At 42.1% G+C, this 27,020-nt stretch overlaps 1 protein-coding gene across 5 annotated transcripts in view; it reads right to left on the reverse strand.

The window, feature by feature from the left end:
* The window catches only part of celf2 (cugbp, Elav-like family member 2), a 1,121,102-nt gene that overhangs the window by 1,084,570 nt on the left and 9,512 nt on the right, over positions 1 to 27,020 (reverse strand). Inside the window, exon 1 of one of the 5 annotated variants that reach the window (XM_063072702.1) lies at positions 25,485 to 25,606. The exons of the other annotated variants lie outside the window; for them this stretch is intronic. The gene's annotated coding sequence lies outside the window, so the exon portion shown is untranslated. Of the gene's footprint in view, positions 1 to 25,484; positions 25,607 to 27,020 lie in introns of those variants that run through there. 5 annotated transcript variants of the gene reach the window in all.

The raw sequence follows: 27,020 nt of genomic DNA on the forward strand, positions 1-27,020 counted from the left end.
CTATCAGGAGATTCGAAGACTTGGATACATGTACCATCAAGCTCAAGGATGGCTTCTCTCCCACAATTGCAAGACCCTTGTATATTAAAGATGAACTTGATCCTTCAACCTTATTGTTTATCTGTACTGCCCCTTCTGTACAATTACACCATGTTCTGCATTGTTATTGCTTTTACCTTGTACTATCTCAATGTACTTAGTTTTGCAAGCCTTCCATAGAGATCACTTCATAACATTTTCCTTCTGTATTTTATAAGCACAAGAGATTCTGCAGATGCTGAAAATCCAAAGTAACAAAAAATGCTGGAGGAACTCAGCAGGTCAGGCAGCATCTATGGAAAGGAATAAAGAGTAGACATTTTGGTCTTTCATCACAGCCTCTTCAGTTTACCACATAAATACACATTTTCCTATGAGATTCAGTTTTTTAAAAACTGTATCTGTATCAATAATAAGCCAATACCAAAACTCTTCATTAATAAAAGATAATGTCACCATTAATGATCTGATTTAGGTTTCCAGCACCCCAGAATAAATTTGTTGAATTGCCAAAAACATTCCAAGAGAAGCCTAGACTACAGTACTCTAATTCCACAATTACAGGAAGCACAGGGAGTTAAATTAATCTTGCGGCCTTGGTAGTTCTATTTAGTGAATCTAGTGAGACAGTTTTATTTGAAACTTCTCCAGCTGAGCCCCAGAATTCCTGCAAAGAAAGATTTTGTTACAAACATCCACCTGTTTAAAAATGATACTCATTCAAGTCTTTCTGCACAATTGCAGTTTTCTCAATTGGAGTTGAAATGATTCTGATATGTATAGTTTGCCTGCAGGGGAGCACTGAACGCCTGTTTTGAAGCTATTTATTTCAAAGCGGGTGAATATTTTCCTTTTGTTATGGGTTCTTTTCTTCCTTTCTTGGCTTTTTCCTATTTGTGAATAGTTTTACTTAAAACCCTGTTTGTTTCTCTCTCAGTCCATTGGTAAAAACTGACATTTGCTATGAATTCCTCAAGACTATAAAACACAAGAGCAGAATTAGGCCATTCAGCCCAAAGAGCCTGCTCTGCCATTTGATCATGGTTGATCCATTTCCCCCTCAGCCTCATTCATTTGCCCTTTCCCTGCCTTTCATGCCCCAACTTATCAAGAATCGATCAACTTCCACCTTAAACACATCCAATGACCTGGCCTCTACAGCAACTACGGCAACAAACTCCACAGATTCACCACCCTCTGGTAAAGAAATTTCTTCTCATCTCCATTGTAAATGGATGGCCCTCTATCTTGAGTATGTGTCCTCTGGTCCTAGACTCCCCCATGATAGGAACCATCCTTTTCACACTCACTCTATAAAGGCCTTTCAATATTCGATAAGTTTCAATGAGATTTCCCCTCCCCCATTCTTCTAAATTTCAGTGAGTACAGGCCCAGAGCCATCAAACACTCGTCAGATGATAATACTTGCATTCCCAGAATCATTTTCTCTCATTTGAACACTCATTTGAACACTCTCTATCCTTTCTTTGATAAAAGCCCAAAACTGCTCAATACTCCAACTGATGCTTCACCAGTGCCATTCAAAGCCTCAGCATTACATCATTGTTTTTAATATTCTAGTCCTCGTGAAATGAATGCTAGCATTGCATTTGCCTTCCTCACCACCGACACAAACTGCAAGTTAACCTTTAGGGAATTCCTGTAATACTGCGGGCTCATAACTTGCTAAGTAGCCTCATGTGCAGCACCTTGTCAAAGGCCTTCTGAAAATCCAAGTACACAACATCTACTCATTTGTCTTTGCCTATTCTGCTTGTTATTTCCTCAAGGAATTCCAACAGATTTTGTCAGGCACGATTTTCTCTTAAGGACACCAAGCTGACTTTGGCTGGTTTTATCACATGTCTCCAAGCATCCCGAAACCTCATCCTTAACAATTGACTTCAAGATCTTCCCAACCACTGAGGTCAGGCTAAGTGGCCTATAATTTTCTTTCTTCTGCCTCCCTCCTTTCTTGAAGAGTAGAGTGACATGTGCAATTTTCCAGTCCTCCAGCACCATGCCAGAATCTAGTGATTCTTGAAAGATCATTACTAATGCCCCCACAATCTCTTCAGTCACCTCTTTCAGTATCCTGAGGTGTAGTCCGTCTGGCCCAAGTGTCTTATCAACTTCTCAAGCACCTTTTTCCTTCTAATTGAACTTCCATTCACTTCTGCCCCCTAACACTCTTGACCTTCTGGCACATTGCTAGTATCTTACAATGTGATGAAAAATACTTAATCAATTTGTCTACCATTTCCTTATCCCCCATTAATACCTGTCCAGTGTCATTTTCCAGTGGTCTGATATCTACACTTGCCTCTCTTTTACTCTATTTTTAATTGACTTCTGATAGTTTTTAAAAAGCTTCCCAATCCTCTTACTTCCCACTATTTTTGTTGTCTATTGTATGCCCTCTCTTTTGCCTTACGTTGGTTTTGACTTTAGTTTGTCACCACCATTGCATCATCTTGCCTTTAGAACACTACTTCTTCTTTGGGATGTATCTACCTCGTGCCTTCCAAACTGCTCCCAGTAACTACAGCATTTGCTGCTCTGCCATCATCCCTGCTAGTGTCCCCATTCAATCATCTTTGGCCAATTTCTCTCTCACATCTCTGCAATTCCCTTTACTCCACTGAAATATTGATACATTTGACTTTAGCTTCTGGAGAAACATGTTCTCTGATGCATGTTTGGATGTCTCCCAGAATTCCCACATCTCACACGAAGAACACACACAGCCCCTGAAGCCATTCTCACTGCTCTAACTATTTACTAACAGATGAAGAATTAAGAATAAAGGAGGAACTTGCCTGATACGTACCTCGCTCAGGTCTCCCAACTCTAACACTGGTACACTCACACAGTGGCCACTCCACTAGTCGCTACTTCATTTTTATTTGCCTTTGCTAATGAATCACTATCTGATTGGGCCACTGAAAAACACCAAAAGCCTGTGAACACTCCTTTAAAAATCCCACTCCCGGACCTGTGAGTTTCCTCTTCTCTCACTTCTGATTCGAAAGGGTCGCCAGGTAAATTGCTAATGCTGAATGGACCCTCTTTTAATCATTGCAATGTCTGGGCATATGTTTCAAACCAGCAACTTGGATTTCCAGTGCCCCCATTACTTTTAAAGTCACACTCAGCCAACTCCGTCATAGGCACTAGCCTTCCCAGAATTGAGGACGTTGTTGAAAGGTGATGACTGAAAAGGGTGCCACGCATCATCATGGTCTCCCACCACCCAGGACATGCCATCTTCTCATTGTTACCATCAGGGAGGAGGTACAGCAGCCAGAAAACACACAATGGTTTTGGAACAGCTTCTTCCCCTCCTGCATCAGATTTCCAAGCAGACAATGAATCAACTCTGAACACTACCTCACTATTTTTCGGTTCTCTTTTTGCACTACTTAATTAACATAAATATATTAATAAACAAATATGTATATATTTCTTATTGTAAGTTATATATTTTTGTGTATTGCACAGCACTGCTGCCATAAAATAACAAATTTCATGACATATCCCCGTCATATTAAACCTGATTCTGATTTCCTCACAGGTGTACTTTGGTGGAAATATGGATGAAGAGAGACTGGTTTGAAAACCTTAAATGAAGTTACCAAAGTTGGATTAAATGAATGGAGTTGAATAGACAGAGAGGGAAACTGGGGAGTAGTATTACAGTCTTAATCCTAGCTCTGACGTTTACCCTAGCCAAATCAATAAAGATCTGAGTCAGTCCGTGACCATCTTGAACATTGCTTTTGATTATTTAGAAATTTCTTTTATGTAAAAGTCACAGGATGTTGGCAGCACTGGGAAGTTCACCATTTACTAGCCATCACAATTTGCTTGAGAAAGTGATGGTGGTGAACTGCATAAAATTTAATGATAAAAGATTTCAGTGGGAGGTTACAGGAATTAAGCCCAATAATGAAGGAACGCTGATACTAATATACAAGGACAATTCAGCTCATGGTGGACCAGCACTTCAGCACATTAGCGTTAGCTAATTGATAATGATACCAAGTATCTGCAGCCTTTGTCTTTGGAGATAGCAGAGATCCTATGTTTACAGGATATTATCAAAGTTTGGTGATTTACTGAAACATTTTGTAAATGATGTTCACTGCAGTCACAATGAGCCTATGCAGAAGAATTGCATTGGTGTCAATGAATTGGCTGCTGTGTCCTGAATTGCTCTGACCTCTTCGATTGCTGTTTGAGCCACACTTATTCAGTCTGGAGGAGGACTTCTCGAAACATGCTTCTGACTTGTCAGTTGCAGATGGAAGGGTTTTGAGGGGTCAGGAAGCGTGTCACTAGCCAAAGAATGCACAACATATGACTTAAATCAAGCAATTAATTGCCAAGAAAAGAAATCCCTGTAATCGACAATGTATAGCTCTTGTCATTTCATTAGAACGTGAAGATACTAACAGCAGATTGAGAGAAGGAACAGACCATAAACATCCCTTCTTTCTTTTCTAATCCTTTTTACTGTTTGTCATTCATACATCCTTCCTGTTTCTATGTTCTGTTTTTCCAGGTTTGCTCTTTGGGTGGGATAGCAGAGACATTCTTGTAGCTTTAGTTCATCAGCAGCAAGATTAGCCAGCTGGAAGGTTAGCGCTTTTGGAGCACTGCTCCTGACAGTTGAACTTCCAGGGGCTGGGATTCTAGAGCTTCAGTCAACAGTATCCACTGTGATGCACTCTGTACAGACCCCTTATGTGAGCAGGAGGGAAAAAAAAGATCCAAGGAACATAAACCCCAGTTGAACATGAAAGCGTGAACAGATGGCTCTCTGAGCACAGCCTGGAACAGGAGATGAAGTGCCAGTATACATGAATACAATTCACAGAGCAGATCTTCACACCTCTGCATCCAAATCTCACTGCACTTCCTGACACAGGTTGTGCTCACGTGCACACAAAGACAAACTCACACAGACACACAAATTTCTCAGGTGCACACACACATATTCTGCCATTGTATTTGATGCATCACTTTAGACAGCTGATGACCTTGGCTGCACCACCTTTGAACTTCAGCTGAAGAGCCTTTGCACTCACTGATCTCTACTGACATTTGCACCACTCTAAGACTAGCACCAATGTGACATTTTGCAAGCTGGGAGGCATCTAGGGGACAAATACATGGTTACTAGAGGGGTAAACCTGCTCCAAATGGACATCTGGGAGGGAAAACAGGAAGGCTGTTTTGCACCACACAATCGAGCAGAAACAGAGCTCCGAGCTAACATTTCATAAAACATTTTGTCCTTTCCCAAAATTAATTCAAAGGATTACCAATGAGTAAAAATTTTAAAGTTCAAACTCAAAGTAAATTTATAATCAAACCATGTCTATGTCACCATATACTACCCTGAGATTCATTTTCTTGCAGGCATTCACAGTAGAAAACAGAAATACAATAGAACCAATGAAACATTACACACAAGCAAAGACTGACAAACAACCAATGTGCAAAACATGACACTTTGTGCAAATACAAAGTAAAATGTAGGTACTTCTGAGAATATGAACTGTAGAGTCCTTGAAAGTTAGTCCATGGGTTGTAGAATCAGTTCAAAATTTGGCAAGGAAGCAGAGGGTTGATGGCTGATGTGTCAAAGTTAGATAGAAATATTAATGCATAGTGTTTCTCCTCAGATTTTTATTACTGCTGCTAGCCAGAAGAACGAAAGCTTTCTTCTGTTTCTAATTTCCTTCAGTTAAAAGAAAAACTTGAACTGCAGATGCTAGAAAACTGAAATAAACGAAAAGTGTTGGAAACACTATATCCATGGAAACCGAAACTAAGTTAATGCCTTAGAGGCATAAAGCATGGAAACAGACCATTTAGGCCAACACTTTCATGTCAATCAGTGGCATGAAGCACATCTCTCAGCACTTGGCCCATACCTGTCAAAGCTAAAGTGATTCAAGTGCTTAGCTAAAGACTTAAGTTCTATTAGCAACCCTGATTCAATCATCTGCTTGGGCAGTGCATTGTGGTACACACTACCTTCTGGGTGAAAAAAAGGTCCCCTTTGATACCCTCACTCAATCTCTTCCCACATCTAAAATCTCTGTTCTCTTGCATCACCTAATCTGAGATTATTTATAATCTATATCAATGTTGCTCAATTATGTTGCTACTTAAACTTCTCTGCTCCTGGAAAAACAATCTTTCCACATAACTGCAATGTTCCATCCCAAGCAATATCCTCATGCACCTCCTCTATACCTTCTCCAGTGCCATTACATCTGTATTATGGTGTAGCATCCAGAATGGCATGTGGTACTTCAGTTGAGGCCTAACCAAAGATTTAATGGAGTTCAAAGTGGGAGCATAAGCTCTCTGTTTTTGTATTAATTGCACAAAGTGTCCCATATGCTGTCCTAACCACATTATCTACTTGCACAGCCACCTTCAATGACCTCTGGACGTGTACCCCAAAGTTCCTTGAATCATCCATTCTTCCTGAGATGCTACTGTTCCTGGTGTGTCCTAGCCTCATTAGTACTCTCAAATGGACAATCATACATTTATCTGGATTTGAATCCATCTGTCATTTATTAGCCTATTTCACTGATTCTACCTGTAGCTGAGGACTATATTCCAACTGTCCATAACTCCACCAATGTCTGTATCATCTGCAAACTCACTGACCATGCCTTCCATATCCACATTATTCACATACACTCAGAGGCCACTCTATAAAGGCACACCTGCTTGTTAAATACAAATATCTAATCAATCAAGTGACAGTAACTCAATGCATAAAAGTATGCAACAGTAACTCAAAATACCATACTCAGTTCAAACTGCAGATGTCCTAGCACCAATCCCTGAGAAGCATCACTAGTAACAGGCATCCAGTCACGAGAATAACCCTTTACCATCAACATCCCTCTCCTACCTTTAAGCCAGGTTTGGGTGTGGTTTGACAAATTGCCCTGGTTCTCATGGTCCAAAATGTTGGAGCCTAGTCACCCATGTGAACCTTGCCAAAGACATTACTGAATAGGAACCACACTTGTGATCAAAGATTCATCCTCTGAGTGTAAAAGTTCCCCCTCAGGTTCCCCTTAAACTAGGACCTCTAGTTATAGTCTCACACAACCTTAGAGTAAATGTAAGTAGGCTTTTCCTGCTATCTATACCCCTCAATTTTGTATACATCTATCAAATCTCCACTTGTTCTCCTATGCTCCAGTGAATAAAGTCCTAACCTATTCAACCCTTCCCTGGATCCTCAAGTCTTGGCAAAATCCTTGTAAATTTTCTCTGTCAATCTAATTGTTACCTTTCCTGTAGGTAGTGGAGCAGAACTCTACACAGTACTACAAATTTGGCCTCACCAATATTTTACACAACTGCAGTAACATCCCAACTCTTGCACTCCAATATTTTGATTTATGAAAGTCAATGTGCTAAGAGTTATCTTCACAACCCTATCTACCTTAACGCCAGTTTCAAGGAACTCTGAATCTGTATTCCCAGATCCCTTTGTTCTACCACACCCCTCAGTGCCCTACCATTCACTGTGCAAGTCCTACCCTTGTTCGTCCTCCCGAAATGCAAAACCTCACATTTGTCTGTATTACATTTCACCTCCCATTATTCAGCCAATAGTTTGCAGCTGGCCCAGATCCAGCTGCAAGCTTTGATAGCCTTCCTTACTGTCCACTGTGCCCCCAATCTCCTCCTTTCAAACACTGTAAGACTTCCTTGGCCCAAATACCGGGGTTGAAACACACCAACCTAAAGTAGCTTTTGCAGCTACAGAAACTATGATGATAGAAATTCCAAACACTACCATTTTCATATTTCTGTGTGGCAGCACTCTCCATGGTGTCATGAGTAATGTCACTGCTGTTACTCTCCCCTTTCCTCACATCCCCACTACCGAGAGGCTGCTCCTCCAACAGGTCCAACACAATGGCTCCATTTTGAGAGGTGGTGATCACAGGGCACACCCACACTTACGTTCCCAAATTGCTGAAGGTTCCTCGACTCAGAACATTACCGCTGCCCAGTCTTCATGGATGCTGAATGCGTCCTGCATTTTCTACTTTTTCTATTTTTAATTCCAGACATTTAAAAAAAATTCTAGCCTTCCTGCAGTTGCTCTGTGCTAAAGACCATTCTCCTAAATCAGCCCAGCCCCAGAGCTTGAGGTCTTTTTTTTCCTGAATCTGGTTTCTACAAATTTGTTCCAGATTCCCCCCTCCCCAAACTTTCCTTCTACCGGCCCCTATACTTGGCAGAAGCTACTCATTCACCTGCCCCTCATCGTCCAGCTAATCCTTCCAAACACCAAAGCCAGGTTTGGCCCTTTGTGTCTCACTTACTGATTTAATCCAGATTGTCACAACCCTCTCCAACTCCAGATTTGCATCAGCTCCACCCTTGGCTAGGCCTCCTAGTTACACTCCTATACCAAGTTTTCAGCTGAGGTCTTCTGACAATTACAGTTAACACATGACTTGGGTTTTCACAATGGAGTGAGCACAATGGTCCTTTGTGGGTGAAGGCTGTTATAAATTTAGAATATTTAAAAAATAGCTGGTTTATATCAGCAAGATCAATTTGCTTTTTATTAGTCCTCAACTCTTCATTTTCCAACAATGGCCTTTATAATTCCTGTAGCCTATTAAGTTTTATCACATATGGCTAAAGAAGTTCAATTGGTTGATTTTTATTTGCTGTTTAGAAAAATGGAAGATGATCTTACTGACACGTACAAGATTGTGAGGAGGCCTGATGTCAAGATATTTTTGCTAGGTGGGAGAGTCTCATTTGAGGGGCCATGGTTACAAGAGGTGGTTCGTTTCAAGCTATAAGAATTTCTTATGCAGAGGGTGGGGAATCTCTGCAAACAGCATAACACTACTGCAGCACCAGCGATTGCTAACCAGGGGTCAATTCCCTTTGTACGTTCTCCCTGTGACTGTGTGTGCTTCCTCTGGGCGACCTGGTTTCCTCCCAAATTTTAAAGATGTATGGTTATGGTTAGTGAGTTATAGACATGTTACATTAGCACTGGAAGCATGGTGACATTTGTGGGCTGCACAGCACTATCCTCACTGATTTAATTCAACACAAACGACACATATTCACTGTATGCTTTGATGTACATATGACAAATAAAGCTATCCTCTTTAAACTTTCTTGTCCCTTAGAGACATGGGGGACAGAAAATGTTGGGAATCTGGTGCAACACCCAGTTGGTGCAAGAGAAACTCAGTGAGTCAGACAGCATCTATGAAGGGTTAATGCTTGGGTTTACCAAACGATAAATGAGAAATGGGCAGTTGACTTTCTGGGACTGTCCACTTTCCTCCTGGTTTCTTATGTTCGTATTTTAGTGCAAAGCTTACAAACAACTGGCACATTCTAATGACCTGATTTGCCAACACGGAGTCCAATAAACAAGGGTGGTTTGCCTTCTTCAATGGGATCTGACACCAAACACATCTTTACCTCCACACCCCCACCCCACCCTCTGCAGGAATTGCTCGCTCCATGATTCACTTGTTCATTCTGCCCTCTCCACTATTTTCCCTCCTGGAATCTATCCCTGCAGCCTGCTCATTCACCTCCTCCCGCATTTCCATCTAGGGCCCCAAATGGTTCTTCCAGGTGAAGCAACACTGCACCTGCAAGTCTGTTGGGGTCATCTACTGTATCCGGTGTTCCCAGTGCGGTCCCCTCTACACAGAACTGCCATGATTGAGGGATCATTTTTAAATCGAGCAACTTCAGTCCATCCACAACGAGTAGGACTTCCTGGTGGCCAACCATTTTTATTCCAATCCCTATCCTGATATATCAGGCCATGGCCTCTTCTCCTGCCACAATGAGGCCACTCTCAGGGTGGAGGAGCAACACCTCATTTTCTCTGGGTAGACTCCAACCTGATGGCATGAAAATCGATTTTTTCCCCCTTCCATTCCTCACCTGCCCCCATTATACCTCTTCTCTTCTCATCTGGCTATCAACTCTTCCTGGCACCCCAACTCCTCCCTTTCTCCCATTGTCCAATCTCCTCTCCTATCAGATTCCTTCTTCTCCAGCAGTTTATCTTTGCCACCTCTTCCGCCCCCTAGTTTCTCACTTCATCCATTCCCTCCCTAACCAACCTGACTAACCAATCTATCACCTTCTAACTCGTATTCCTTCCCCTCTCCCACCACCTTATTCCCACTTCTTCCCCCTTACTTTCCAGTGCTGATGAGGGGTCTTGGCCTGAAATGTAGACTATTTATTCCTTTCCATGGATCCTGCCTGACTTGCTGAGTTCCTCTAGCATTTTGTCTACCTTTACTTGCTATTTGCCTCTTTGGTGTGGGCCCAATGATGGGTTAGGCTCCAACACATCAATTCCAGCTTGCTGCTTGATTCTTAATGACAAAGAAGCCATAACTTCATCATAAATATGAACTTCAAAATGGTCAGAAAATGTGAAAAATATTGCTTTTCTTCCCATGCCATCAGATTAATGCTAACCACACTGTCAATAATTTGATTTTCACTGATTTTGCAAAGTGAAGCTTTCAGCAGCTGGTTTCTAGGAAAACATTTCTTCTGTTGCTAAGGAGCATTTTTCCCCCTACACACCACAGATCTGCCACCCCCATTAAACCACCCACTTACCGTACCATCCTCCACACAACACCCACTGTTTGCAATTTAAACCTGCCAACATTTCAAACATGGGTTCTGTGTGCTGGCACTTTCCCAGCATACCTCTCAGCCACTGTTTTATAATTGCTAAACTTTACCTTACTTATGTACAATTCACTTGCAAGTTTAAACAAATCAAACAGAGGAATAATGGAGAAGAGGGATAAACGAATCGTTACACATCTGCTCATTTCACTCTTGGATTATAGAAACGTGATGGCACCGAGACAGGCTCTTTCACCCGATAAACACTCCTCCCAGCGGGTGCCCTCCCCTACAGCTCCCATCTGCCCTCACCACCTCTCTTATGTTTCCAAGCACCTTAAAGATTAGCTTAGCTGTATCTGTCACACGTACATTGAAATACAGTGAAATGCGTTGTTTGCGTCAAATCAAATTAGCGAAGGTTGTTGCCTCATTTAGCACCAACGTATCATGCCCACAGCTCACTAACCCTAACATGTACATTTTTGGAATGAGGGAGGAAACCAGAGCACCTGGAGGAAACCCACACGGTCATGTGGAGAACATGCCAACACCTAGCAGCAGCAATCGAACCCTGATCTTACATCTGGCTGCTGTAAAGTGAAGCTCTAACCATGATGCTACCACACCACCATTAATTTCCTATCAGATTCCACTATTTGTTACCTCCATTTCTCACCTCCTAGTTTTAGCCACTATGTCCACTCTTCCCCACTCCATCTGCCTATCACTCCTCCTCATCTGGAGCCACCTATCACTTTCCAGCTCGTGCTCCACCCCTCCCTCCTTTATACTGGCTACCTCCCTTCTACCCAATCCAAACGATGGTTCTTGACTCAGAATGCCAATTATCCATTTCCCTCCACAGATGCTGCCTGAGCCCTTGAGTTCCTTTCTCAGATTGTTGCTCTAGATTCCAGCACGCCAGTCTCTCGTGTCTCCCTTTTGGCCCACCACACCCAAGCCAGCCACAACTCCCATCTACTCTTAATCCTATTTGTCTACATTGGACCTGTATCCCTGTGTCCTCTCTATCCAAGAACCTGTCTAAATGCCTTTTTAAGTATTGGAGACGTCAATGCACAAGATAAAAAAAAAAGTTACAGATGTTTGTAACATCAGCCTGCTCCATCATGGGCACTAGCGTCCGTAACATTGAGAACACATCAAAGGTTGATGCCTCATGAAGGGAGCATCTACCATTAAGGACACTCACCATCCTTCTCATTGCTACCATCAAGGAGGAGTTACAAGAGCCTGAAGACACACACTCAACCTTTGAGGTACAACAACTTCTCCTCCATCAAATTTCTGCACAGCCCATGAACAATACCTTACTGTTTTTCTCCTTTTGGACGACTTAATTTTTCATGTTTCTTATTGTAACTTATAATATTTTTATTTATTTCACTATACTGCTGCCACAGAACAACACATTTTGTGACATATGTCAGTGATATTAAACCCGATTCTGATTCATATCTGCCTACTCCACCTCTTCTGGCAGATCATTCCAGATATTCACCATACACCAAATTTATTGCTGGCTCTTGGAAGCCAAGAATAGGGGGTTAGTAAGAAAATAGGGAGTACTTGACGTGCCTCTAAAATGACACTTACAGCCGCAAAGGATGGGAACAGAGACTCAGTGATGGAGCAAGGCATCCCAAAACTTACTAAATTAGAGAGTAACTCGGGCCACTAAATAGCAGAAGGACCATCAATCAATGCTAGATTTGTCTTGGGAACTCACTTCTGAGCCAGGCTGGTCATTGTCCTTTACAGACACAAAACACACTAGGACAGCTACTAAGAACTGCTACCACACACACAGTCCTTTGGAGGTAGGTTCAGCCCCAATCTCCATTGCTAGATGTGTGGAGTTTGAATGTTCTTCTTGTGACTGAGAGAGTTTCTCTCTCAAATGTTCCAGCTTTTCCCACATCCCAAGGACTTCCTTATTGGTAGATTAATTGATTATTATTAAGAAGCTTCAGCATGTATTGGTATTGATTTATTATTGTGATGTGCACCAAGATACTGTGAAAAGCTTGTCTTGCCTACTGCTTAAAAATCATTGCCAACGTTACCCACCCGGCAACCTGCCTTTTCCAAACACTTCCTTTGGAAAAGACTATGAAAATTAAAAAAAAAAATCACACCATTTTAAAAAGGTTTCTTCCCCCTGCCAATTAATCTGATCTATTACGTATTCTAGTTAGCTCACCCCACCCATTCTATCTATTACCACAATTACTACACTGTAAACATTTTAAACCACTTTTTATAATGCTGTTCACATTGTAAATGCTCTGGACTGGTGGAACAGTTTCTACTGTCAGGAGAAGGGGCAAAGGCAGGTTTCCCTCGGGATCAATAAAGTATGACTATGACTATGTTTCTGGTGCCTTAAAACCAGTTGTTTTGGGCAGATGGGGCTTGTCAGTCGTGAGAGGCAGGTCAATTCGGAGAAGGAAAACTCTGATCTCAAACCTCTGCACCTTGCAGCTACACACAGTCATGGGGAAGGCTTCGGGAGCATACCCCAAGGGAAAAGTCCTGAGCTGGAGTTGCTAAGGCAGCACTACTTTGTGTTCAATGTTGACTGGCAATTCCTGCGATGTTGCAGGTACCAGACTGCATCGGTCTCTGCTGTTCCTTTGGATTCATCAGCTGCATAGAGAGGGGTAACTTGCTACATGGACAACAGCTTGCTCTCCACATCGTGCTGCCCGGGCTTGCGTATCTAGACACCTGGTATGCAATATCCATGGTTGACTCTGACCGACAGAGACCTCAGTCACTCATTCACATTGTAACTACATGCTGGTATTTATCTATGCACAATTCAGTCCCTGTCCATACTTCTAACTTTATTTTATATAATTCTTTATAACTATTGAAAGTTGTCATATTTTGTGCATGTCACCCGCAACACACCACAGCAAATTCCTAATACATATATGTAAATGTATAGGGTGAATAAAGTTAACCCTTGATGCAGATCAAATTATTACACAGTGGATTGAGCTAGAATAGGGTAAAAAAAATCAATGCAGCATAAAGTGTAAAAGTTCAAGTTTATTGTCATTCAACCATACACGTGTACTGCCAAAGGAGACAATGTTCCTCCAGACCAAGGTGCACAATGCAATATGTATGACTGTCACACACATAGCACAAAGCAATATTATCACAAATAAATTAACAAATAATAAGGTGCATTTACAATACCATTTAAAAAGTAAACTGCATAACACTACTGGTACTTCATCTATGATGAGACCTGGGTGGTGGCAGGGAAATCAGTAGACTCACGCCTGGGGGAAAAATTTGTTTCCCATTCTAACAGTTCTTGTCCTAATGCTACGGTACCTCCTGCCTGATAGTAGGAGGTCAAAGAAATTGATGGACAGATGGGAAGGATCACTGAAAAATGCTAGGGGGCTTGTGTACACAGTGCTCCTAATAAACATCTCTAATGGGTGTAAGAAATCCCAATGATGCTCTCAGCAGTCCTCACAATCCTTTGTAGGGACTTGCAGTCAGCTGCCTTGCAATTCCTATGCCAGAAGGTGATGCAGCTGGCTAGGACACTCTCAAAGGCACTCTGGATAAAATTGGTGAGAATAGGGGACAGAGGGGAGCCTCACTCATCTCAAACTCCTTCAGAATTGGAGATGCTGCTGTGTTTTTGACTGAAGACGTGGTGCTGAGGGACCAGATGAGTTTGCCCATTATATGCACTCCCAGAAACTTGGTGCTCCAAACTCTCTCTTTGGAGAGGCCATGTATGTACAGAAAGGGGCGGTCAGCCTCCACCTTCCTAAAGTCCACAATCATCTCTTTGGTCTTGACCATGTTGAGACTCAAGTGGCTTTGCTTGCATCATTCTACCAGCCACTCTACATGCCATCTCATCATCGCTGTTGACGAGGTCAATCAGCGTTGTGTCATCAGTGAATTTGATGATTCAGTTTGAACTGGATCTAGCGGTACAGTCTTGCGTCAACGGTAGGAACAGCAGCAGGCTGAGCATGCGCCCACTGCTCCTCAGCATGATGGAGCTAGAGACGTTTCTGCCAACGTGGACTGACTGTGACTTTCCTTCGCAAGGTTCAGGATCCAGATACAGAGAGGGGTGTCGAGACCAAACAAGGACAGTTTACCCACCAGCTTCTGAGCCATGGTCATATTGAATGCCGAGGTGAAGTCAATAGACAGCAACCTGCCATATGAGCCACTATTTTCTGGGTAAGACAGGACAGAAGCTATGGCATTATCAACAGACCGATTTGTAACCAAAAAGGTTCAGTGCAAGCAAATAATGAGGTAGACAGCAAAGGCCAAGACTCCATCTTATTGTACAAGAGGTCCATGCAAAAGTCTGAAATGTGAATGGTAGAATTGATGGGAGTGTGTTGAAATTAAAACGCCATTCATGGGAATAGGATGGCTGACATAAACCTGTTGTGCAGAAGGGCCTTCAAAACCCTTGATCTCCAGTGTAATAGCAAGGAAGTGGTGCCTTGCTAGACTTATCAGCTGGGTGTGATGGATTGCAGAGACCTCTCTCAAAGAAGGGAGGTGGAGAGATCCCTGGGGCCTTGGCTAACAGTCATCCCAATCAGCTTACCTGTTGGTTCCATATTGTGCACAGCTAGCTCGTACAAACAGCAAACTGACTGCGACACCTCTTACATTACAAGTGTGACTACATCTCCAGCAGACTTCATTCAGCGTAAAGTGCCGTGGGAGACCCTGAGTATGTTAAGAGTGCTATTTTGTTAAATGGAGCTTGGCAGTAGGAGAGTTTTCACTCATGACTGTGAAAATCCCATTTAAGTTTCAGTCACTCTGCAAGGAGACTTAGACTTACAGTAATATTTAACTTCTGATGTTTACAAAATAGATCACTGAGAGTTTAGAAAAGGGCCAGAGATTTATAGGTGGGGTCTCTCCTCTTACTCTAAAAGGACAAGGAGCTCCTCCATGCAAGTTGGATGAAACTTCCCTTTAATTTGTTAAATTGAGACAATAAATTGCAGAGACTTGTAAACATATCCCAGTCCATTACAAAAACCAGCCACCCCTCCTTTGACTGTCTACATTTCCTACTGTCTCAGGAAAACAGCCAACATAAGCCTGCATTCTGACAGGCTGCATCACTATCCTGTATGGGGGGGGGGGGGGGTTACTGCACAGGACTGAAAGAAGTTACAGAAAGTTGTTAAATTAGTCAGCTCCATCTTGGGTAAGAGCCTCCGTAGTATTCAAGACATCTTCAAGGAGCGGTGCCTCAGAAAGGCGATTAATACTGTCAGGAAGGAGGTACAGAAGCCTGAAGAGGCACACACTCAGTGATTCAGAAACAGCTTCTTCCTCTCTGCCATCCAATTCGTAAATGGACATTGAACCATGAACACTATCTCACTTTTTTTAAGCAACACACACAAAAAATGCTGGTGAACGCAGCAGGCCAGGCAGCATTTATAGGAAGAGGTACAGTTGACGTTTCGGGCCGACACCCTTCATCAGGACTAACTGAAAGAAGAGATAGTAAGAGATTTGAAAGTGGGAAGGGGAGGGGGAGATCGGAAATGATAGAAGACAGGAGGGGGAGGGATGGAGCTAAGAGCTGGAAAGTCGATTGGCAAAAGGGATATGAGGCTGGAGAAGGGAGAGGATCATGGGACGGGAGGCCTATGGAGAAAGAAAGGGGGAGGGGGGAGGCCCAGAGGATGGGCGAGGAGTATAGTGAGAGGGACAGAAGGAGAAAAAGGAGAGAAAAAGAATTAATAATAATAATAAAAATAAATAACGGATGGGGTACGAAGGGGAGGTGGGGCATTAACGGAAGTTAGAGAAGTCAATGTTCATGCCATCAGGTTGGAGGCTACCCAGACGGAATATAAGGTGTTATTCCTCCAACCTGAGTGTGGCTTCATCTTTACTGTAGAGGAGGCCGTGGATAGACATGTCAGAATGGGAATGGGACGTGGAATTAGAATGTGTGGCCACTGATCACCAGCATTTTTTGTGTGTTCCTTGAAATTCCAGCATCTGCAGATTTCCTCGTGCTTACTATTTTTTTAAATATTATTTCTGTTTTTTTGCACTATATATCTCAGAAACTGCTGATTTCCTGGGATTTTCATGCACAACTGTCTCTAGAACTTACAGAGAACATCCAGTGAACCACAGTTCTGTGGAAGAAAATGCCTTGTTAATGAACAAAATCAGAGGAGAATGGCTAGACTGGTTCAAGCTACCAGGAAGGCGCAGTAACTCGATTATTTGAGTTTCTAACACAGTAACTCAAATACAACGGTGATGTGCAGAAGAGCATCTCTGAATGCACAACATGTCAAACCTTGAAGTGGATGCGCTACAGCAGCAGAAGACCTCACGGTTTCCACAGCTGTACCTAATAAAGTGGCCATTGAGTAAATCATGATGCAAATGTGGAAGCAAACATCAGGCAGTACAATGTGAATATTACATTGCACTATGTTTTAAGACAGTTTTCTCTTCTGCTCCAATACTTTCAAGCAGAGCTTTGATAGACATGCCAAGGCAGTGATGCTCATGTTCGATAGTGCCACACTGAAACATTAAAGTACCTTGTTTGTTTCTCATCTTCTGAAGCAGTTCTCTGCTAATTGGGTCTGACCAGATATCAGAAATGCTTCAACCACTTCAGGAGATTAAGACTGATTGCATCGTATCTGAAGGTTTCCTTTTCTGATGGTGGCATGTTTGCGTGCCATTCTTCATGCTTGTCAAAAGCATGAAAAACTGCTTGATATATTTAAAAGTGGGAAATCATATTCAGGTTTATTATCACTGATATGTCATGAAATCTGTTATTTTGTGGCAGCAGTATAGTGCAGTGCATAGAATTTTAAAGGTTACAATAAGAAATGTTAAAAATAAATAGTGCAAAAGGAGAGCAAAAAAGTTCAAGAAAGATTGGAGCGACTGGGCTTGTATACTCTGGAATTTAGAAGGCTGAGAGGGGATCTTATTGAAACATACAAGATTATTAAGGGATTGGACACGCTGGAGGCAGGAAGCATGTTCCCGCTGATGGGTGAGTCCAGAACCAGAGGCCACAGTTTAAGAATAAGGGGTAGGCCATTTAGCAGGGAGTTGAGGAAAAACTTTTTCACCCAGAGAGTGGTGGATATATGGAATGCTCTGCCCCAGAAGGCTGTGGAGGCCAAGTCTCTGGATGCTTTCAAGAAAGAGATGGATCAAGCTCTTAAAGATAGCGGAATCAAAGGTTATGGGGATAAGGCAGGAACTGGATACTGATTGTGGATGATCAGCCATGATCACAGTCAATGGCGGTGCTGGCTTGAAGGGCCGAATGGCCTACTCCTGCACCTATTGTCTATTGTCTATTGAAATACAATGCTGGAGGGAAAGACGTTGTTCCTAGAGTTCAATGTGGGTCTTTGGGCTTTTGGAACTCTGTGCCAATGGTAGGGCATCTCCTAGATGGTAAGGGTCCTTAATAATGGATGCTACCTTCTTCAGGCACCACCTTTTAAAGATGTCCTTCATGAAATACTACTTCATAACTTGTAGGGGAGGCATTCTTCAAAGTGATAACGCTGGCAACATGGAGTAGTTGATATTCCTAACCTACCCAGTCGTCATTCCTGAGCTTTTTCTTTGACCACTTCCCTCCAAAGACGTTGCTTGACCTCCAATGCTTTGCTTTTCTTTAAGCTCCAGATTCCAGCACCTGCAGGACTGTACATCTCCCATCTCCTACTCCCCCTGTCCAAGTACACGCACAATCTTGCAACGATGTAGTGGCTTCAACAGTGGGTGTCCATGTGGAACTTGCACCTTCTCCTTGACACCCCATGGGCTTCCTATGTGCTCCACTCTTCTCCCAGATTCCAAACAGCTTGCAGGTTGGTAGGTTATTCGGTTGTTTTAGATTACCCCAATGTGTAGGCAAGTGGTAGAATGCAAGGAAAGTCCACAGGAGTATGGGAAGAATTAATTGAGCTTATTGTAGAATTAATGTGCTTGACAGTCAGCATATACTTGGAGGGCTGAAGGGCCTTCTATTGAATGGCACCTCCTTTTATCTCCTCCCATCCCACTATCAGGGACTAGAAACATGATGAATATTTTGTTGTTCAGAAAAAAAAATCATTGTTGCTCTAGTGAGCAAGTATTGGACCTCAACCATAAGATTTCTTGGAATTGTTGACACGCAATTTGAAGAGGCTGTTCCTTTTCCTGGGTACAGGATTTTTTATCTGCTTGGGGATTTTGTTTTAAAAAAGAAAGAGAAACAAAGTGAAAGATTATTTTTAGACATTTTGTTTTGAATTTTCAGGACTGCAGAAAACTACTACAGCTGACAAGTTATCAATAACAGTATTGAAAAAGTTTTATGAGACCGTAAGACATAGAAGCAGTGTTTGCCATTCAGCCCACTGAATCTGCTCCACCATTCCATCATGGCTGATTTATTATCCCTCTCAACCCCATTCTCCTGCCTTTTCACTGTAACCTTTTACACCCTCATTTTTCAAGCACCTATCAATCTCGGTTTTAAATATATCCAAAAATGTAGCCTCCACAGCCAACTGTGGCAATGAATTCCACAGATTCACCAGCCTCTGACTAAAGAAACACCTCCTCATCTGTTCTAAAGACACTTCCTTCTATTCTGAGGCTGTGCCTTCTGGTCCTAGACTCCCCCACTATAGGAAACATCCTCTCCACACACACTAGATAATCAACTATCGAAATATACTAAGCATATTGCTTGAATAAATAAAACCTACATTTTAATTCATTCAGTAGTAATGTTACATTGATAAAGATACATGCAATCTTAAGTGCACACATTCACAAATTCCAGTTATTAACAACTGAAATATTCTTTGTCAATCTGCGAGTGTGAGGGACAACTAATAGTTTTTACAAATTATAAACCATGCCAAGCCTACGCAATGACTCACACACTCAGCCCAAGGATAGAAACACATAATTTGACAATGCCTTTCATAACCTCAGAACTTCCAAAAGCTTCTTTCAGCCAACAAGATATGTAGCAACGTTGCAATGTAGAACAGGTCAGCCAATGCGTGTATAGCAAATTCTAATGAATAGTATTGGCCTGGTTATTTCCTTCTCCCTCTCTTAAAGTAGTATTTGTTGAGGGATAAGTATTAGTCGGGACAGCAGAGATAATTCCCATTTCATTTTTGACACATCAGTTACATGCATCTAAGGCTACAGGTGAAGTTGCCATCTTCGAAAAACAGCAGTATTTCAATACTGCATGGAGCTAGAGCCTGGAGTTCTTTTTGATCAAATGTCAGCAGTGGTACGGAATCAATAACCTTCTAACTTAGTGGCAAATACTTTATACCTGTGAAGTATGTCAGCCTCAGCTTAAAGTTTCGGTGTCACAGGGAGATGCAGTGAGAAATCAGCCTCTTTAATGTCAAAGAGCTCTATTACACAGCTTTTGGCCCAAATTGTCTGTGCCTACTTTTTTTTTAAATGTCTAGTCCCATCTACCCACATCAAGACCAGAGAGACGCATACCCCTCTCATCTATACACCTATCCAGACTTCCCTTAACTTTTGCAATTAAACCTGCATCCACCACTTATGCTGCCAACTCTCTCTACCCTCAGAGTGAAGTTGCCCCCCCCTCAGGTTCCCCTTAATGATTTCACCTTTCACCCTAACCTATGACCTCTAGTTCTAGTCATACCCAACCTCAGGGGAGAAAGCCTGCACTTAATTACCCTATCTATACCTTTTATAAATTTATATACCTCTATCAAATCTCCCCTCATTCCCCAACACTCCAGGGAATAAAATCCCCAACTTTTTTTATGCTGAGTTGAAGCTGACCAACACCAATTTTATGGCCAACCCACTTTACCCTGCCCACCAGCTACTTCCATGCTCTACTTCTCGCCCACGCACTTGGGCTAATTTACGGTGGCCAATTAATCGTAATCAGATTTATCACTGACATTTGACATGGAATTTGTTTTGTGGCAGCAGTTTAGCACAAAGACAAAGTACCATAGATTACAAAACTAAGCGGGGTAAAAAAAAAAGGAATGATGAGGTAATTTCATGACGGCAAAGAATATGAAGCTGTGTCTGAATCATTGAGATTGGGTCTTTACCCTCCAGTACCTCCTCCCTGACAGTAGTAATGAGAAGAGGGCATGTCAGGGATGGTGACCTACAAATTAACATATTCTTGGGGTGTGGGAAAAATACTGAAACACTCGGAGAAAGCCCATGTACAGAGGGAGAACATGCAAACCCCACAGAGACCACAGCTCAGTCTGGGTATTTGCAGCCGGGAGGCAGCAGTTCTACAAGCTGCTCCAGTCAAAGTTGAATTAAAACTGAACTCTATTTTACCACAGACCAGACTGAATTATTCTAAGCTATTTCCACTTTAGCCTTCAGGGGAAAAATAGAATAAACTCTAACAGCATTCTCTCTCTCTCTGGAATATCTCTTACTTGAAGCTTTGTGATGATGATATGTAATCAACAAAATAGTCCCAGATCCCACAGTTGTGAAGTGATCAATAAATTTAAACAAGACAACTATGGAAACATACACACTCCTGTAGTAAGAATGATAAAACAGAACTAAGAGGATTCTAAATACTCTTGCGTAGCTTGATAGACAGTTAAACCCCTCATCTTGGCTGCCTGGCTACAGATTCTTTAAGCCTACTGCTTTACTATGCATATTTGATGCAAGTATTTAGTTTGCACTGCAAATTCAGGTCAGTGAACAAATAACATTTATGACGCCGATTATAAAAGCACTTGGAAAGACAAAGCTTATTTTAAAAGACTCAATTTGGCTTATAAACAGTAGATATCACTTTCCAAATCAGTAGAGGTCCTCTTGCTTCGAAAGATTGCTTGAGTTCACAGTCTAATACCTAGCACAGGAAATGTCAGTGACAATACTGGGCCACCAACATGTCAAAACTTATGAGATTTGCCTTTCTGTTTATTTTTGCTTGGAAGGTAATCTCATTTAGAATTCCAATCGTGAGCTTCTGCTTAGACTGTTTTTGCAGACTCTGCGAGTGGCAGTTTTCTCATATACTTCTTGCTTCCTCTAAAAAATATAAGAATTGGGTCTCTCTCCAACATTTGACAGATTAATAAAAAGCTGCAATGCAGATCCATTAATCCTACCCGTGGCTTGTGCCCTTAAGAATCCGAAAGGTGCTTGATGGAAAATATAAGGTAAACATTCAACACTGAGAGAAGCTCACTAAAGCTGGCATGTTGGGAAATGAAGCTACATTCAAATCCAGCCAGAAGGTGTAGAAGCCAGAATTGCCCCAGCTTGGACATCATTCAGAAATCCGTTTTGTACTAGCTTTGACAAAGGACACCATTCGTAGCCTCAGCTGCAAAACACTGCCCGTTAAAATTTAAAATTGGAGTCAAAGTGAATGACTGTGGCTTTTGGAAATTTACTTTAAAAGAATTATGGTGATTCATATAGTAGAGATCATCTTCTCAATCAACAGAAACTCTCTTGTTGAGAAATTCAGCCCAAGTTCACATTTTTAATACATGTTAGATTAGGGTAGGGGTTCCCAACTTTTCTTATGCCAAATGGACCAAACCATTAAGAAAGGAGTCTGTGGACCCCAGATTGGGAATGCCTGGATTAGGGTCTCAGTTATGTTTCCTGTAGTTTAACTTTTTTTTAATGCTTGATTATGTTTGTACAATGACTATGCAAATGTTCAGTGAACTTCCAGTAATTTGTACTATAGCTGGTTCTGTACTTCTGTAACAGAAGAGCTTTTGCAGATACTGGAAGATTGAGCAGCACACTCAAAATGCTGGGGGAACTCAGCAAGCCTGGCCGTATTTATGGAGGAAAAAAGAAGTTTGACATTTCGGGCTGAGCTCTTCATCAGAGCTGGAAAGGGAGATGAAGCCAGAATAAGGTGGGGGGAGGGAGCAGAAGGATAATAAGCTGGCAGGTGATAGATGAAGAGATAATGAATTGAAGGAGGAATCTAATAGGAGAGGAGATTGAACCATGGGAGAAAGAGAAGAAGAGGTACCAGAGGGCAGAAGGTGGTGATGGACAGATGAAGAGAAGAGAACGGATAAAGAGGGAAGTCAGAATGGGCAATGGAGAAAAGGAGGGGGGAGGAGAAGCTACTGCACCAATGGAGGTGGGTATGGGAGGAGAAAATGGAGAGAGGTAGGAATAGTGGGCAAGATCAGGTCATAGGGTCAAGTCCCACTCCAGTAACCAGAATTAAATTGGCATTTCAGCACACGACTGAAAAAACATTGGATATTTAGAGGTGCTGACCCTGTGATGAGACATCTGCCTTTACCTGTATCCCCAGAGGACATGTATAGTTCCTGGAATGGAAGCTTGTTGCGGTGTCGCGCCCAAATATTTACTTCTCAGCGAACAGCAGAATTAGTCAAGTATTATCTATTAGAGCAACATACATCAAAGTTGCTGGTGAACGCAGCAGGCCAAGCAGCATCTATAGGAAGAGGCGCAGTCGACGTCCTGACGAAGGGTCTCGGCCTGAAACGTCGACTGTGCCTCTTCCTATAGATGCTGCTTGGCCTGCTGCGTTCACCAGCAACTTTGATGTATGTTGCTTGAATTTCCAGCATCTGCAGAATTCCTGTTGTTTATATTATCTATTAGAGTTGAGATTGCTTGGTGCCAGTGAAATGGAGGATCTAAAGGAGGTTTATGAGCACCCTGATGAAAGGTCTCAGCCTGAAAAATGCCTCTCTTCTAGCAACCAGCCATAAGTGTGGGCAATACCTGTGGATGAAAGGAACTGGCTCACTCTGACCCTACTTCCCCACTGTTGCACCTACCTGCCTAAACCAACAGTCCAGTTTCATACACGTCCATTATCCAGAGTTTATAACAGGCCATTCAGCTGAACAGCCACAGAAATTTCCACTATTCTACTCATACTCTCCATTATCAAACACTTGCTATGTTCCTTAAATCCATGTGCTCAATTAACTTCTGCTTTAGTTCATTAGTTCACCTCATCTGATCTGTGGAGAAGGCAGAAGATGTCTTCTTTCCAATGGCTGAGAGGGAAAATAAATCAGCTATGGTCAAATGGCAGAAAAGGCCCAATGGACCAAATGGCCTAATTCTTCTCCTATGTCTTACATGGAAGATGATGATCAGGCAAGAGTTTGATAAATGGCAGAGCAGAATTAAAGCAGCAAAGTGCTGGCTTCTGCTCCCAATTCCTAAAGTGACAACCATGTCCAATACTAGCATCTTCAACCCATCTTGGCTATGGGCCTCAACTTGCTAGACGTCCATATGTTGCTACCAGGACAATCAAAGGTGAGCTATGAAGATTATAGGTATTGACAAACATACCTAGCTGATAACTTCAAATGTCAAGCCTCCTGATATGCAATTTATAGGTGGGATTCAACATGTCAGGCAGCATCTATGGAGGGGAGTAAATAGTCGATGTTTTTTGCCGTGACCCTTCATCAGGACTGGAAAGGAAGGGGGAAGAAGCCAGAATAAAGAGGGAGGAGGGGGAGAAGTACAAGCTGGAAGGTGTCAGGTGAGGTGGTGGGGAGGTAAGAAGCTGTAAAGTAATATGTGGAAGAGGCAAGGGGCTGAAGGAATCTAACAGGAGAATGGGAAACAAGAGAGCATCAGAGGGAGGAGATGAGCTTGAGAGGAGAAGAGGTGAGAGTGGATTCAAAATTTTGAATAGAAAAAGAAAGGTGGAAAGGGTGGAGAATTCATTGTAAGTTGGGGGGAAAAATCTATGTCCATACATCAGTTTAGAATAAGAGGTGTTCCTGAATAGAGCAGGCCATGGACCAATATGTTGGAATAAAAAGTTAAATCATTCTTCTGGAGGCTGACCGTTCAGAAAGAGAGGCAAGAAGCTTTGTTGATTGCGAAGAGGACCCCAGTTTGACAACAAACCAGCAAAACCTCTTAACTCACTCTCTTCACCTGTAGGTATGGCAAAGACTGACATACCACTGGTTCAAGAACAGTTCTTTGGCCCATTATGAACATAGAGCTAAATCTCTTCTCTCAGCACATTATCCATTCCCTCCATATTTATGGGTACCTCTTAAACACCTATTATCATATCTGCTTCCACCATTACCTTAGGCAGTTCATTTCAGGCACCTAACCACTCTGTTTAAACCCCCCCCCCCCACTTTGAGTACACGTGGTCTAACATTTTACATCCCTACCCTGGGGATGGAGAGATTCTGACTCTCTATCCAACCTATTCCTACATAGGTTGCATAATTCTTTGTCAGTCTTTGTTTGTCCATAGATATTTTTCCCCATTGATTAGATTGTATTTCTTTGTTCTACTGTAAATGCCTGCAAGAAGATTAATCTCAGGGTAGTGTATAGTGACGTAATAATAACTTTATTTTGAACATCTATCAGACCCAACAAGAAGAAAGGAGCTCCCTGAAGTTATTAGTGAGTTGAGTCATTTGCCCTGGCTGTGGAGAGAACTTTTTGTTGTCATTATCATGCCACCACTGCAGGGTTAAAAGAAAACACAAAATACCACATGACAGAGTCTTGCCTGTAAAGCTACAGAATGACTTCCTGTAAGGGAGATAAAGCGACAAGAATAAGATTTAAAATAATACTGTTGCTGTCCAGCCGCGCTAAATTAAATCAATATGAAATACCTCAGTCGGTCTGTGGTGTTGTTGGTGAAATCTCGTTGTGCTGATAAACGTGCGTCAAGGAATTGCACAGTTGGACTTTATCCCGCGGACTTACAGACAGCTTCACTGATCAATGTTAACTCGGAGCACCAGCACTGGGCAACTAGCGATCCGTTGTCAGTTCCAGCATTATGAACAGTACCAATTAAAAACCTGTTATTGCCTTCGAATAATCTGCGTGAATTACACAATAGCGCTTTGGGGAATTCAAATCAAAATTCGGTCTTTAAAAAGAGTTAATAATTTGCTAAAAACCCCCTCAAGGAAGGCGCGGAAGTTCTCATTTTCCTTCAAATTAACCAGTCAAAGGGAACTCCCAGCAAATGAGAAGTTGTTCGTCACCTAATTTCGCTTATTCTGCAATTATCTTCCGCGTTAATAATAAAATGGGCTCAAATCTGGAGCGGGAGAGACTGAGGGGAGATCTAATAGAAATGAGATTATGAGAGACATTTATAAAGTAGGCAGACAGCATCTTTTCCCCAGGGTTGAAATCTCAAGTGAGAAGGGGTAATTTCAAAGGAACTATGAGAGGCACATCTTTTTGACAGAGTGGTGGGTGAATGGCTGCCTGGGGTGCTGTACAGACAGATGCATTAGGGATTTTTAAGAGACGTTTAGATAGGAACATTAATGCGACTAAAACGGAAGGATATGGACATTGTGTAGGCAGTGAGGATTAGTTAAATTGGTCATTTGATTACTAATCTAATTGGTTCGGTACAACATTATGGGCCGAAGAACTCCATCTCACGAACCCGATATTCATTGCTTATTATTTCTTTATTATTATTATTTCTTTGATTTTTCTCTTTCTTTTTGTATTGCAGTGTGTTGATTCTTTTTGCACATCGGATGTTCGCCTTGTTGAGTTTGACCTATCATTGATTCTATTGGGTTTCTTGTATTTATTGTGATTACCTGCAAGAAAAGGAAACTCGGAGTTGTATACAGTCACATATACGTACTTTGATAGTAAATTTACTTTGAACTTTGTTCCTATGTGTTAACAGCCGACAGGCCGGGGGTGATGTTGAAGAAAGGGACCTTAACGATAAGCCAGTTTGATGTTCAAAAGCAGAACGAGTTCTTAAAGATACTCTCAAACGCCTTGTGCACCGCATCGATCAGAAATGCACGCGTTTCCCGAAGTTGTTGACCCGGACTTTACTACCGGCACTTCTGAAAGCCTGTAATTAGCCGACAGGCTGCTGAAGGCAGATGCCTTTAAGTGAAAAGGGCAACGGACCACTAAGTGATGTGCAGCTGCAGTGGACCCCAAGCAGAATCGGTGCTAATGGACGCGGCTATTAATAAAACCATTTCAGCGTATACTTAAAATGTTGCTCCCTGATGCTCAATTGACCGAACCTGTTTTTAATCAGAGCTCCGCGGCTACCCTGCAGTGGAGTTTGGGGAAAAATGTATCCACAAAGATTGGACCTTTTTAGCTTTATTTGAAAGACGCCCTGTTGTATTTTTTTTTAAAAAAACAAG

Source organism: Mobula hypostoma, chromosome 20 (genome assembly GCF_963921235.1).
Source record: "Mobula hypostoma chromosome 20, sMobHyp1.1, whole genome shotgun sequence".
Taxonomy (NCBI): Eukaryota; Metazoa; Chordata; class Chondrichthyes; order Myliobatiformes; family Myliobatidae; genus Mobula; species Mobula hypostoma.